This window comes from Fopius arisanus, unplaced genomic scaffold (genome assembly GCF_000806365.1).
Source record: "Fopius arisanus strain USDA-PBARC FA_bdor unplaced genomic scaffold, ASM80636v1 scaffold00027, whole genome shotgun sequence".
Classification (NCBI taxonomy): domain Eukaryota; kingdom Metazoa; phylum Arthropoda; class Insecta; order Hymenoptera; family Braconidae; genus Fopius; species Fopius arisanus.
In genome coordinates this window covers 130,979-146,291 of record NW_011887766.1, presented here as the reverse complement: position 1 = coordinate 146,291, position 15,313 = coordinate 130,979, and the positions used below count along the sequence as shown (strand labels likewise).

The window sequence follows — 15,313 nt, the reverse complement described above, 5'->3', positions numbered from 1 at the left end:
GTCACAATCAATTACGATGCACGAATAGTTTTCTTAATTAACAGATCTTGAATGAGTTATTTATGAATTTGAAGTACCCGATGCAGATGAATTCTTAATGTTGAAGTTAAATATTGGAAGATTGGGAACAAATACCACTGATAAGGGAGATTCGTTAAATGTATATGGGAATGAAAAAATTCCCATATACATTTCAGGCAAATGTCGAATGAAATTTAGTCGTTGAAAAGAAAAGCAGTATTTTTAGACTGGCAAATGAGCATGTGCTCTGTGCTGAAAAGCCGAGGTTCCTCGAGACAACACTCGAAAACATCGAATGGCAAGCAGTGGAAAAGGGGGATGAAGGATACAACTCCCACGACTGCAATAAACCCCTGTCTTGTGCACTCTGTAACAACACCCAGCAGCACTATAAACGCATGCCTTCTCGGTACTCGTTACATATGTACCGAGCATACCGTATCCGAGAAAATGTGGGAACTCCCGGTGGAATATTCCTTATTAAAAAATTAATCAGACCTTTTTCCAGTTGTAGAAGGTACAACTCCACCCAAAACACACCCAGAAGTCGATTTTGAATAATGAATAGAGTATTACTCTCGACGTTGAGGAGTACTCAGTTGAAAATTCAGAGAGTTATGCGACACGGAAATCGAAAGATTCAGTGTGGAGCCTCGGAGGTGGACTCGAGCGTCAACGTGGGTGGATGAGAAATCAAGAGAGGAAAAGAGAGAGAGAGGAACTAGAAGTTGGTGTGCGTTTCATCGTAGATACTGAGAGGACTGAGAATTAAATAATAATTTATGAATGAATGGATATGCCATGTTGCATAGAGGAGGGCTCAACCCTTGCTTCTACTCATCCTCCTCCTCGTATTATCATAATGGCCACTACCAAGCATAGTCGTAATCAACTGTTCCCCTCCCTCTCTGTGCCCCGTTACACCTACCTCTTATCCCTCGATTTTATGTGTTGCTCGAGGAAACGCGTTTTACCCAAGTGCCCCGTGCAAAAAGTGGCACACGATCATCGTCTCCGGATGCCTCTAAATATGAGTTAAACGACAGGGTGGCCGGGTGGTAAGGGGGAGGAAACAGCGCTTTAAAGACCAAAAATACCATAAATTTTTGCGTTCAAAGTTTATTGAACGTGATTATACGAATTTACTGAGCTAATACGTTCCCAAAGAGCTTGACGACTGGTTGAATGACTCGAGCATGCATTATTATTTACAGATTGGGGCCAGCTGTTCCTTTTCAATTACGCAAATTACACGTCACGGGGTTGTGTAATCATTTATTCAAGTGAATATTAAAAATCTTCAAAACCTTCATTTCTATTTTTGTTATTCTCGTAATTACGCCGAGCCCTAAAAAATGTATATTCGTTAATGTAATTTGCATTAACGTGTGACGAGAGGAGAGGCTGGGAGAATGGGAGAAAAAAAAAAATCACCGAGGCGATTTGGGAATGACTCTATATACGCATTTGAACGTGCCAGGGTCTTTCCTCCCCTTGTACCTTTGCTTGCCGCCGGAACCGGCGAATGGTAGAATCGTTGAATTGCGACTTCATTAGCCACAAGGTTTACGCTTGCCGTAATTTGGACATTCGAAGAAGAGGAGAGAGAGAGAGAGAGAAAGGGGATTTGAGAGTGCCAAAGACGAGATTGTGGGAAGGGGAATGAGTGGACTTTTGGGAAGGCGATCGCAGCCGCGCCGCTCCAAAAAGCAACAGGCTTGTCGACAAAAGAATGACCAGAGCGACGAGAAGACGATATTCAGTAAGAAATAAAGAAATAAATAAAGAAGAAGTGCAGGAACGCGGCAGTTGTTGGGAGTGGGTTGGCTTTGGGGGTGGAAGAGGGAAGATGCAGCCACACGGCCGGTCCACCAACTCCAAGAGCACTCTGAGAGAATGTCCATGGATGTATGTGTGTGCGAAGTACGTTCGTAGGATGAGGCAGAGCGAGGAATGAAAAAGAAAAGAAAAAATTAGCGAGGAGGCCCTCGGCAGATCGCACGCCAACGGAGGAAGGACAAGGAGAGAAATCCTCCGTATCTCAGTAGCCCTCTACCCTCCTCACTCTGTTCCTCAATGTAAACGTGCAAGAGGCTGGATTGTATATACAGTGCGTGTCGCAAACACTGTCAGGAAATCTCGGAATACCAGCGGGCCAGCGACCGCTCTACAACGTGCATTTTTTCCCACTTTTGCTCGGTGTACTCACATATCTCCCCCCCCCCCCCCCCCCCCCCCCCCGCAACCATCGCACTCTTCCGGCCGCAAAAAAAAATCGACAAAAAAAGGGAATCAATGAAAAACGAGATAAAAAAAAACATGCCGATAAAACGATTGTTTCGATTATTTTTATGTTTCACTTAGCCGCATGTTTACCGTTGGAATTTTTATGCAAAGGAAGGAAGAAAAATTGAAATGGGAGGAGAGGAGGTGGAATAAAAATACACGAGCGTGGGAGAATAAAAAGTTTTCCATCGAAATTCAATTTCCGGTACATGCAACTACGCCAGGGCCATAACAACGACGAAGACATTTCTCCGTATGCGACACTCGATTCCCGTCTCAGTGGCAGTACACACGGGCCTGTCTCCTCCAAAAATTGGATCTTCTCTGGGTTTCGGAAAAAGTATATGCTTTTTTTTTTATTGCACACGAGAAGAATCTTATTTTCATGATATCATTACAAATGCGCATGCAAAAGTGCGGGAATAGTTGCGTTGGGGTGAGGGTGAGGGTGAGGGCAAGGGGATCAGCTACTGGGTGAAGGGATCCCACTGCTAATGCAACCGGTGCCCCTTCAGAGGAAACAATTTCTCTGCAGCTATTTTCCACAGTAAATTGACTCGGTTGGCATGTATTATGATGCATGATGCGCGTCGATCCGTGCGTCCGCTGTTTGGAGACTTCTATCTCTACCTCCCGTAACCGCTCCCTGTTCCGGATGATTCGACCGACTGAATTACTGCGATCTTTTATGCCTCAATTATCATACCACCGTTGCTGTTGGGACACGGCTGGCTACATCATTTCATTTTGGCTTATCTAATAGTGGAGAGATCAAAATTGGTTGATGTGTCGGATTTAAAAAAAAATCAACATCTGTTACATCTTCATCTGGTAATTCCCAAGGGGATTAATTTCACTTTATTCATTATCAATAACGGCATCGAATACATGTGGATACATGTTGGATGGATGCTGAGTCCCACGTCGATGGTCATTCATTATTGATCGTGAGTGATAAGTCATTTTTAATTCTCGGATGATAAAAATCTCCGCAGATGTCAATCCTATAAAATTCACACATTCTCGCTTCAAACTCTCAATTTAACGAGGAAGGATACCTCTTTGTAAAATTCCGCTTTTCTCCTTTTTTTTTGCGTGTACACATCGTTTTCTCTGAAGAAGGCTTTCAATAATTTTGCGTTATTTCGTCGAGTCGCCGTGTCAGTACAAAGGCAAACTATCTAATATTTGCCGGCTGTGTTTGCACGAGAGAGTTCTGATCTGTCCGGTTTTACCATGCCGCTCCATCCATTTTTCACTTCTATCTGCATATTAAGTCTCGTTTCTTTTACTCAATTTCTTCGAAAAACGTTTATTCTACTAATGGCTGATACGAGTTCACGAGAATTTATGTATCCGTTCTCTCCATCCAACTGTTCAACAGTCGAAAAGGTATTCCAGAGCACAGGAAATTATTGAAAAAAGAATGAGATAAAATAGATGATGAGAATTTATTCAGTAGGTTTTAAATGAGAGATGTTGAAAATAATTTTAAATCACTATTGAAATTCTCAAATCCAAGGGGATGAGTTAATTTCTTTATCCAACCGTGGGTTAAATGTGATTATGATATGCTTGCTGGAGATGAGCATTGGGGATTTAGGGAACGATCAATAGGGATTCTACGATAATATAAAATTGAATGTCAGTGCTCTCATCCTGTGCCTGTCTGCCAAAGATACCATTTTAATCTCCACCACCGTTCTAGTTAGCAGCCCATAAAAATATTAAACATATTCACAAACTAATTTACTTTTAAATCTTTCAATCCAATAGCACATAGCAGATTACAAAAGGGATTTGATTGTTCCATGCAAATAATTCACATGATTTCATTATTCCACAATGCGAACACTGAAAGCACTCAGCCTACTAAATTTTATTCATCAATTATTTTTGGATTAATGAGTTTAATACACCGAGAGGAAATTCTTTCAAACAGAATACCATTCGCAAAATCAATAAATCAATAAATAAACCAAGTACAATATCAATTAAATGGCGTAGCCAGAAGCATTCTTTCCTAAATAGAGAAGACATAGCATAAAGTCTAAAAATACAACTTAGCTTATAGAAATCTCGATTTGTCCGAGATAGCTGAAGGAAATGAGAGTGAAATTCCTTAGGACGAAGCAGTTGATAACAACTATGACTGTTTTATCTCATCGAAGATTTTCCCTCCCTTCTTGGGTGCACCTCTCCATGCAAATTTCCGAATACCCCGGAGGGTACAGTATTAGAGTTTTGTCCTGGAAGCCATTTTTTAATATCGAGAACAGTTGCCCGATCACGGTTTTCAAGTCATCTTCTCCGTCGTTCAATCCCCCCTCGATTTTCCGCTCCTTTATTTTTTCCTCAATCATCTGCTGGACTCAGTCGTATCACGCCCCGTCGAATATCACTTTCTTTGTAAGCATTTTTTAATCAACCCCACCATTCGATGTGCCAAGTGATGAGCACACGATGCTCCTCAACGATCCTCAACGAAAAACCTTATTTTGATTTCAATTAATCACAGACGGTGCGCCTCATCAGTAGAAGTTGAGTCCATTGTTGTCCACGGTTTGAGATAATAGCCATCAAATGGATACCACCCATTGCGGATGGTACAGAGAAAATAACTAATTTCTTGGCTGGCGGTGTATTATATACAAACCAGACAATCTTTTCATCCTGCGGTTGGAGGAGCCCATGAAATATCGAGAAAAGAATTGAGGTAGTCAACAAGGGTGGGTGGAGCTGATGTACAAAACGCGCGTGGTGGCTGTCTCGATAATAGCACAAGAGAGTGAGAGAGGACAATGGAAACAGCAGACGCTCCAGCCACGATTGTCTCCAAAACCAGATGGGAAAGGAGTGACTTGGAATCTTCGTCCTTCACTCTTCGATGTGCCAGGTATATTACCGGGGTTGGCGCGTTGATTATCGTCTTCCACGCACCCTTCGAACATTTCCCCTCATCCCAACAGAGATAATAACACCATTGAATTTATCCACCAATGAGGAAAATCATGAAACAACCAGAGAGTACAGAATTTTTTATCTCCTTCCACAGGATATAATGGAAAATCTCCCTCTATTGTAGCTATTTTAGCTATTTTTTATTTTTTCTCGTCATCCTTTTCGCTGGGATAACAGCCAAATTCAAGGGACACCTATGGGTAAAAAAGTGTCGAGATAGTTTGGTATTTTCCATACTTTTTCTCTCAACTGAATGTGTTCTTTCATGCTCTGCCAGGAAACAGTCCCATGAGCAGAGGAAGAGCCAAAATTTATGCTAGCCGCTCATTCTTGTCGTGCTTTGTATGCATCCCCCTATGAGAGAAGTTCTAGGCAAACCCACCGTGCTCATACAGTACTACAGCATCATCCAGGCACCTGTCTCACGGGATTCTCGGATTCTGAATTCTGGGCTTCAACCAACTACCCTTTTCCTTCCCAAAACCTGTTTTACACTGTTTCGTACACACGTTTGCCTATCGTCAACGCGTTACCACGGACTTGTACTCCTGTCGGCGGGCGCTATTTCACCAGGTTGATATATATGCTTGCGTTATTCCCCTAGTACTAGTCTTTAGACATTTCCCGGGCGACCATTTTGCCTGCTCCTCAGAATTATGGATACGGAGAGTTTAAGTGAAGTGTTCGCGCCGAGGAATTTCAAGGATTAGGGGAATGGGAATAGTGCAGTTGAGGTGATGGCGGAGAAAATATTATGTCAGTGATTAAAACACAATTCTCCTAATACACAGCGGAAACAAAACATAAGAGGGAATGAGAAAGTGTAATTGACGGGAAAAAGGTGCGAGTGGATGAAACGGGTAAATCTATTAAACTGAAAATTTCTTCGGGACTAATACGCGACAGCATAAATTTATTATAAAATTTTTTGCGTACGTGTATGGATATGGTATAATCCCCTCTACGTCTGAATTCTCCGAGTACTTCTTCGAAGTATGTTTACGTGATATTTGGTCATTAATTAGCTAGACGAGTTATGACATTTTTGATTAATATATGAGACATATAATGACCGAATAATCATACTCGCACAGATAAAATGATTAAAAGTGCACTTCAACACAGCTGATCAGAAGCTTCTGCAATAAAGTTGTTCTACTTTCACCGAGACATATAATCAGCGTTGAAATCTATTCTAACTGAATGGCATTTCAATCTTGAAATGAAGCAGATATTTTTATAAAATTCTAGCCTATCCTACATTCTATCCGGCGTTGCTTGGGTGATAGTCATTGAAACCTTGTTGAATGTGCAAATCTAAAGAGAACTCCATTTGTATACATTTTTACTTAATGAAGACGTACATGCGAATTTGTAAATCCCCGATGTTTCTGTTAATTTATGTCTAGCCATGCATAAAGCAACCCTCCGGCGTAATTAACCCATTTTTCAAAATATTGATATTCCGTGCCCTGCTCACCACCAGTATTTTCATATTTATATCTCGCATTGCGTGGAACGGTTGAATGAAGGAGCTTCAATAAAAAGAATATTTCGATATCAATATATGATTACCATACATCGCATCCTGAATGTTAGAATGTGTTTACGCGTCACTGACGATATTCAATGAATCATTGGAAGAAAAATTGGTGAATTAATTAATATCAAAACTGGTAAATCACTCACTCAACCGGTAAATCACTAAATTAATTGTTCACTCATCATGAGCATTACTGATAAAGAAAACTCTACCAATTTTTTATCATGAAAATGGTAAATTTGTGTTCTGGTACTCATTGGAATTTCACTGTCTTTTTTTTTACTATAAAAAAAATTGGAGCAGAATAATTCAACCTGAACACAAACATCGATTTTCCCTCCATTCCATCATGTTATGCTAATCCAATCAATAAAATATACTAGATTGAAGCATACATGATTTTTTGATAAACAAAGTATATATTCCGACTGACAAAAACTCAATGAAGCCTGAGTGACCAGTGGCCTGACTTGAATCAATTCAAAAATTATTTTTCACTGGATATTAGTCTTCGGCATGAAAGCATGGTTTGAATGTACATCAACATAGGAAAGGAACAGTACCGTGGGGGTGGAAATACAGTGGGTGGAAGGGTTGGTAAAAAAAAAGGAAAATAACATGGGAACGAGTTGAGCACGGAATGCCAGGAGACGATGGCCGGCTAACACGTAATAGCAATCATTTTACTAATACACGGAGGGTGTTCTCCCCACCACCACCTTCACCCCCTTTGATGGATTTTTTTACACTGTGTTATGGACTTTGTCGTGAAAACCTAAATACTGGCAAAGGATTGACTGACGCTGGCTTTCAAACTGAGTTCGCATTTATGTTACATTTCTCTTCTACTTCCATTTTCTGGATATTATTAATGGTCCAGGATAAACAAAGGCAGCAGAGGAGATAGAGCAAAATGCAGATGCGGTGGACGAAGTGACGCATGTACGTCGGTTGCATCGGTCCATTGCCTCAGTTAATCGGCCTGTGGGCTGTTGTGGCAGGAGACGTGAGTTAATAGAAAACTCGATGGGGTCGATATCATGAACCCTTAAACGTTCCTGCGATAGGTGTGATACCAGGGCTAATGGTCAATTTTTTTGGTGTTGCTTCATACCTGTTAATCAATATGATCTCGTTGATGATGAACCGCAGGGTAAGGCAGGTCAATTCAACCCGTGGTCACCGGATTTGGTGGCTATCGCCAAGCTCTTCAGGTTTACTAGTTCAAAGCTTCTCTCCATTTTTCCACTTTCCATCCAACCTCATCAACCAATTTAGCTATCTCTCTCTAAAGCCACTGATAATGCCGCTGGTGGTGGATGACGTTGGCTATCGCATCATGCAGCAGCTGGAGTTACGGGCCAACGGGTGGCCGAGTGGGAATTATGTCAGGCGAGCCTGAGGTTTGATCAGAACTTGATATCGCGATGGTCAGTGCCAACTGATCAGGTAGAACTTGATAAAAAAATGATTAGTCTTCGATTTGCCCAACCTGATCTGTCCTACTCTGATCAGGTTCTGGTTGGCTTAATTTGACCTGAAACTGAGCTGTTTGTCTGTAATTATTCTGGTTAATTTCAGATCAGGTGGGCCTGAATTTGAACTGTGATCCATCCGCCTGCAACTATTCGAATCAGATTCTGATCAGATCAACGTGACCTGAAGCTGTCTCAGCAATTATTCAGATCAAGTTCGGATCAGGTGAGCTTAAGCTAAATAATTTGATTATTAACTTATTATTATTCTTATTATTATCAAAAGTATAATAGGTGAAATTTTAATCGAGTAAATTTTTGTTTGATCAAGTTGTAGGATCAGTACCTGACCCAACACCAAGTCTGACTTGATCCGAACTTGATCCAGACCTGAACTAATTTTCCACTCGGGTGTACGGGCTGGCGAGAAGCTTTTACGATCTTCGTTAGAGCCCATCACTATTCTCCCCGTAATTCTCCCTCTACGCACCTCGAGCCCCGTAACTAACCATTATAAGTAACGGGGCGCATGTGCAGGGCACACTCTGCTAATGGATAAATCCAAGGGTTGAAGTAGGATAGGTTTGATTGAAAAAAATTTATGAACCTACCTTCATATTTAATTCACGTTATTTTGCTTACGAATTTTTGAGATCTATTGAATTCACTGAAAGAACAGTATTTAAAAAAAAACCCTTCTAACAATGATCATTCGTCTAAATTGAATTGTGCAATCGAATTGTGTAATCGAATTGTGTAATCGAATGTTAGAAGTTCAAGGTTTCTGCCATAATTTCCATCAATTTTCAACTATTGATTAATGGGATGGACGGTATTCCTAGTTTATTGATTTTTAATCAATATGCCAAACTCTAACCAGTCGATAATTTTGTTGTATCATTTTGTGTTGCAGGAGTGAAGCGAGAGAACTGCGTCGGAAATTCTTGGAAAACTAAAGGTAGAACCCCCTGTATAGTTTTGACGATACAATCGCGGAAACCCGATACTGCACTGAGGTCTTAACTGCTTTTGCTTCCACCGCGTCTTTAGAATTGTCCTCTACTGCTAGTGTAATCACGAACAAAGAGGAAGTTCAGAGTGAGAAGAAGTAGAAGGAGAAATTATTCGGGCATCACAGGGATCTTGCCCTCGATTATTCCCGGCTTTATCACGAATGAATACGTTTAGATTTCTTAGTAAGTTCTTGTGAAAAACAAAAATGCTCAACAAATATGCAAATCGAGTTGAAAGTGACTGGCAAATAAACTTTAAGAAAAGACGTTTAGTTTGTACTATGTGGGAAGTTGTAGAATAGTCCCCGAGAGTTTACCAAGATTGTTGGCTGGAGCCAACTCCAGTTGTTGTCCTAACATTCAGCAAGGGTTTCTATTATAATCCAGTAGAGATCTAATTAGCAAAGTCGTTGAATTATCTAAATGGATTTTCTTGAAAAACTGTACTCTACTTTTGACCACTAAAGCCTAGTAAAAAAAAAATAAAGGCAAACATCGCGTAATAATTCCAACCCAATAGTCAAGGTTTCTGCCATATAGTCGCATATTGAATCATCAGCCGCTATTTCAACAGAGCAAAATAAAGTTAATGAAAAAATCATCACCAACGCGACTATTCTCATCCCTCCGTCCCCCAACAAACACCTATTCCTCAACCGGGGTTGACATTATCAGTGACCCAAATCATTCCATCATATTACTCACTAAGTCCTCCGGACCTTAAATACCCTAGACAGGCACATTCATAATTATCCTCTCCCCCTTTCCCATCCAAAACAACCTCAACACCTTGCTAATGTTCCTCTTAGCCTACCTCCGTCCCCTGACGTCACAAAAACCGATACACTGATAACGCGTGTTTCGATAATGATCGACTTGTTACAGAGTTTTCCCTCGGGAATTGCTACTCAACGAACACTCGACGAACACTACACGGTATATTGATTAGGCACCATTAGGTACTGGAGGAGAGACGAAGGAGTGCTTGTACTCACAAGGGAATTTGTGTTTAGCGGATGGTAAAGTATAGGAGTACCCACCGAAGCCCCCCCATGTCCCCCTCCCAACCATATATGTTTTTCGTAGCTTATCAGTCACGATAAAATGCGCATTTGTACACGTGTATGTCGCACTCGCGCGACGAACTACACGTTGTCGAATGAATTATGTCCGTAACGCGTGCTGCAACCACACCCCCCTGAGGTCCTCACAGAGGGCCGCATTATGTGTCGTTCTCCCATGCAATCTCTCCATTCCACGTATTTTTTTTTTACTCACGTACCTCTCTCTCCCCGGACATTTGTATTTGTGCATCGACGTTGCAAATTGAGCTTTAGTCTGTACCTCGCACGCACATTACGTCACACGTACAGGAGGGATGACGCCCATTGAAATTCACCGAGATAGTACCCAGGATAATTTCAGTCCTTTCATCCCTCGGCGAACTTTTCATACTCTCTTCTTGTCTTGTCTGCCTCTTTGGTCGCTGCGTTTTAATTTCATTCTTCATTTTTTTTTGTGTGTGTCTTTCTCTTTGCCCCCCCCTCCCTCCTCCCCCTCTCTGCCGCGCAAATGTACAGAAAGAGGCAATGTTATACATGATGTTGTTACGTACAAATGTATTTGTGCCAAGAATACGCGTGCGGCTTCTCATTCCGCCCAGGGGCCATAAATAATCTCGAAACATGAATATCAAAACGCCTACCGGCGAGCCAACCGCTGTGACACACACGCACTGCGTTCATGTATCGAGTAAATGTATGTGTGAGACTCGAAGGCCGAGTACTTGTATTTGGAAGAAGAGTAAGGACACTTGAGTGGAGACTACAGCACTTCATGAGCCGCGTTTTTTTGAGAAAATAGACATTGTGGAGAAAATGAAAAGAGGAGGAAGATGTTGTTCACTCACCACCTGTATGTGCGTACACATAATCACGCCTTTTGGGGATAATTAGGATTCTTTTTTCCTTGGAACATCAAAGGTATGAGTACACGGCTCAATTCGTCCCTAGACGCATACCGGACGAGAGAGGGCTGGTTTTGTGTTATTGTGAGTTAAAGGAGTAAGGGTCAGGATGTTTCATGGTTTTCATCACAGGTAAATTCGTTCACTGCAGGGTTGCGCCCTTTGTTTCAGAGATGAATGGAATTTTCAGCATGTTACAGTGGTTTTGTTTGGTTTCTATTCCCCAAAGTAATTGAATTTCCGAGATTTTCTTATCTTCGTGAAATCGAGCCATGATTTGTGGCTTTTTGTATTCATACCTTCCTGGGTGAAGAAAACATTCTTCAAAATCACAAGAGAAGAAACGAGTGACATGCAAATGCGTCTCGTGACACCGAACAATCGGGAGTGGCTTCAAGGGTGGAAGGAAATTACTGTCGCTTTGTATCCCCTGCTCTACCGCCATAAAACAACAGTATTTAGATATTTTTTTATCATAAAATGCCACGAGTTATGTGAAAGGTCATTTGCAAACTGGGCCGCGTCAAATATTTCTGAAAATTACAATAGTCAGATAATATAATTGCAACAACCATTTTGTATCAACCTAATATTAAAATAAACTGTAAATTAAAAGGACGGCATTTGCTTTGAACTCTGCAATAAGCGAGAATCTAAATCGCTAATGCAAGCTGGCACACGATAATTACCACACTCTCCCCCGATTCCATGGTTTTATCGCTCTGAAATACCGACTGTGTTAAATGCCTCAGCTCCGAGTGTTGGCATTAGTATCGAAAAATAACCGGAACTTTGGTGTGCGCGAAACGTGTCGGTTTATGCTCATTTTTATGGTCAATGATTGCAAGGTACGTTAAATAAGTATCGACCGATCGTCTTGGCTATACTGTCGTAACTGGATTGAACGATCGCCCCGAGAGAAATGGGCGCCAAAATGGCTCATCCTACGGTCATACCCGAGGCACTAATCGTTTTTCCCTTGAGACACTACGAGAGACAATTTTACACCACAAGTCATTCCAATGTTACCTGTTTTTTTGTGCCCATTGTGTCTTTGTGACACTACGAAACCACGATAAAACCCATCGGGTGTAACAACAGTGTCATTATGCCCCACGATTGCCTCATAAATATCTCGGCTTGCTCTCATCGATCCCTTATTTTCAGAAACCCCCCCTGTTCCCTGTTCCCTCACCACTCCAATATATATACAACATCTTGAGTCAACAGTACAGCTCGCGAGTTTACCGTTTTAACTTTATAGGAAATAAAGAGGAACATATTTATATCCATACCGATAATGATTTATCATGGAATACCGCGCAAGTGCAGTATGTCTTAATTTTTTTATTCAATTCTCCCCACCTTTCCCTGAACTCCTCTCGCCGGCATTTATGCCGTTAGAACGCGCGAATGCATCCACCGTATACACTAACCAATTTCAAGGCAATACCGACTGCAACAGCGAAAGATATAACGGTAAGAAAAGTCAGCAGAGGAGTTTAAAAGTTATTCCCGCACAGAACTGTTTCGATGTAGAAACACCACTGAAATCAGCGGCCTGCATCTGTGTATGTATCCAGGAGGTGTCTCCAATCCTCCCCTTCAGCCCCTTCAATCGCTTTTTTCAACTGGTAATATCGACATATTGCATCGTAACACGGAAAAATGTGTATATCGTTGAGAATTGTGACTAGCCCCCATTTCGATACTTTCGGAAACATATATGAACGTTAGAAAATGTCCCTCATTGCAGGCTGGTCACGTGTGTATGTCCACGAGAGGATGAAAAAAAAGGAAGTTGAATGCCTCACAGCGTGAAACCAGTCGTGGGGGTTTGAGTGCAACATTCAAGTGCATATACGATTTCAAAGTGTGCAAGGAGACTCCATCACTGGCATTGCGGAAGACCATCGACTGAATATTGGAACTTGCCGATCTTTCTCTCTTCTTGTTTGATTTTTTTTTTTTTCTTATTCTCCCCAAGCGATGTTTCTCTCTGTTGCTCTTGCGAGACCATCTGATGAGATAAACATACTGGCGTGTAGAGGTAAATCACATACGTGCTTGAGCACATTGCGCGTATCGTCGCCCATAAATAGTACGGGGGAGTATCCCGGCTTTTCTGACTATTTTCTATATCGACAGGGCTACATTTTACGCGTTTCTGCAGATCATTTACGCGTTTTATTATTTATTTGGTTTATTATTTTTTTTTTTCATTGAATTGCGAACGTTAAGGTGCGATTCACTCGATTAGAAAGATCGGTGAATCAGGAATGGGGAACAGGGGGAAGGGAATTATTGAGAGTTCAATGAGATATTTCACTGTAGAATCTTTTATTGATCCCACTGATTGATTTCACTTCGCGTGAAAGGTTGCCGTGAGGGTAGGGATCATAGGAGGACCAGATTGAGATATTCGTGTCTGTGCAGAAGTGCAATGTCGATATTCTGTCAAGGTGAAAGGGAGAATATAGCGGAGCCTTGATTCTCTCACGGTGGTTGTTTTCTTTCTACTCTTTTATATACCCAATATCTTTTACATCTCGTCTTTATCCTACTCTTCATAGGGGAATAGACCGTAGGAATTGAGGCAGTTAGTGATTCTTGTTTAAAGTTTTTCACTCGACTGGCTCCGTGTCACTTCGGCTATTGGTGAACACGCAATGTCCTTTTTTTTTTGCCCCATCCTCGTGCCGCACTGGCAACTGATATCCACTGACGACACGTTTCGCGTTTCGTCGCTACCAAGATTTCAGGAGATGATATATAGTGGAGAAGTTCAATTATAAATTCGTCCATTCCACATCGTTGGGGATCAGCTAAACTTGCTGAAGGGGAATTGATCTTTCGTGTTTCTACCTAGATCTCGTCCGGAGATATCATTAATTCATGGCAATGTTGGTTTGCTCAATCACTTTCACTTTTTTTAACTCTGATCCCATCTGGAGAAACAACAATATCATAATTATGAGCGATTAACGGTTTCATTAATTTAAAGTCCACCAGAGCTTGAGAATATATAATAATAAAAGCCGCTGAAATATAATTTTCAATTACTCTAAGCTTACAGATTGCCGATATCATAATCGATAATATCAATCAGTTGTTTTTATTGTTTAATATTAAATGGAGAACTGCTGACTGCATTCCTGGGATGAAAACTCGATAAAAAGGCGAAACGTCCGCAATTAACCAGCTTCTAATTCTCATTACAATTCCAACACTGCGACGTCCTCAAATTTTCATAGCCTTGCAATAATTTAGATCTCGGTTGTCTCATAAACTATTGAATTCACAAAATGAGATTGGAGCTCTCGAAATTTAGGTCACGTGTGGTTTTGGGGTAATAAGAAAATGTCAAAGGTGACAGGGCGTCAGTTGGTCCTTGTTCTTCATGGCAATGCATCCGTACTCTATCTCCATGTACCTCGTCTTCATTCAAACGGATGGACACAATTATCGTTGCCATGTTACATTGACAGATAGACCCACTAATATAACGTGCCCAAGCATCAGAGTAATGTTGCGCATCGATCCATGCATACAATTCCAGGTTCGCTAACAGCTCTGTTACTAACTTCCTGAATGACAATGATTCCAGTCTAACGACCATTACATTCATTTTAATGCGCACACCAATGCCCATTAACGTATAGACTACAATGCACCCTTGGAAATTATTGTTTCTTCATAAACTCCTGGGAAAATGCAATATAATCCTCGGGTCTATGAATAATAAGATATTGAATGAGGCGTACACTAGCGTGTTAGTAGTACTACGGAGACACTTTGCCTGTACAAATGCTCATATTCATTTATAAACCGGAATAATCAATCGTCGACACTTGCAAAAACCAGTGGTTTGATTTATTCTGCATGAAACACTGTAGACGGTGGCTGATAATTTGTCGATTAAATTACCAAAAAATTAATTTATCGATTGCTAGGGAAACTGCAGAGGGTCGACTGAGTTTCATCGGAGCATCGTAAACCAGCGGAATAAACCCGAGGATAGAAGGGTCTGTTTTCATTCTCGTTTCCA

At 41.2% G+C, this 15,313-nt stretch overlaps 1 long non-coding RNA gene across 1 annotated transcript; it reads left to right on the top strand.

Annotated features, from left to right (window-relative positions):
• The first annotated feature begins 8,420 nt into the window (after nucleotides 1-8,420).
• On the top strand, nucleotides 8,421-9,710 carry LOC105265040 (uncharacterized). Its single transcript, XR_892038.1, has 3 exons — nucleotides 8,421-8,512; nucleotides 8,618-8,868; nucleotides 9,200-9,710. It is a non-coding gene; the product is annotated as an uncharacterized lncRNA (long non-coding RNA).
• The last annotated feature ends 5,603 nt before the right edge of the window (nucleotides 9,711-15,313 follow it).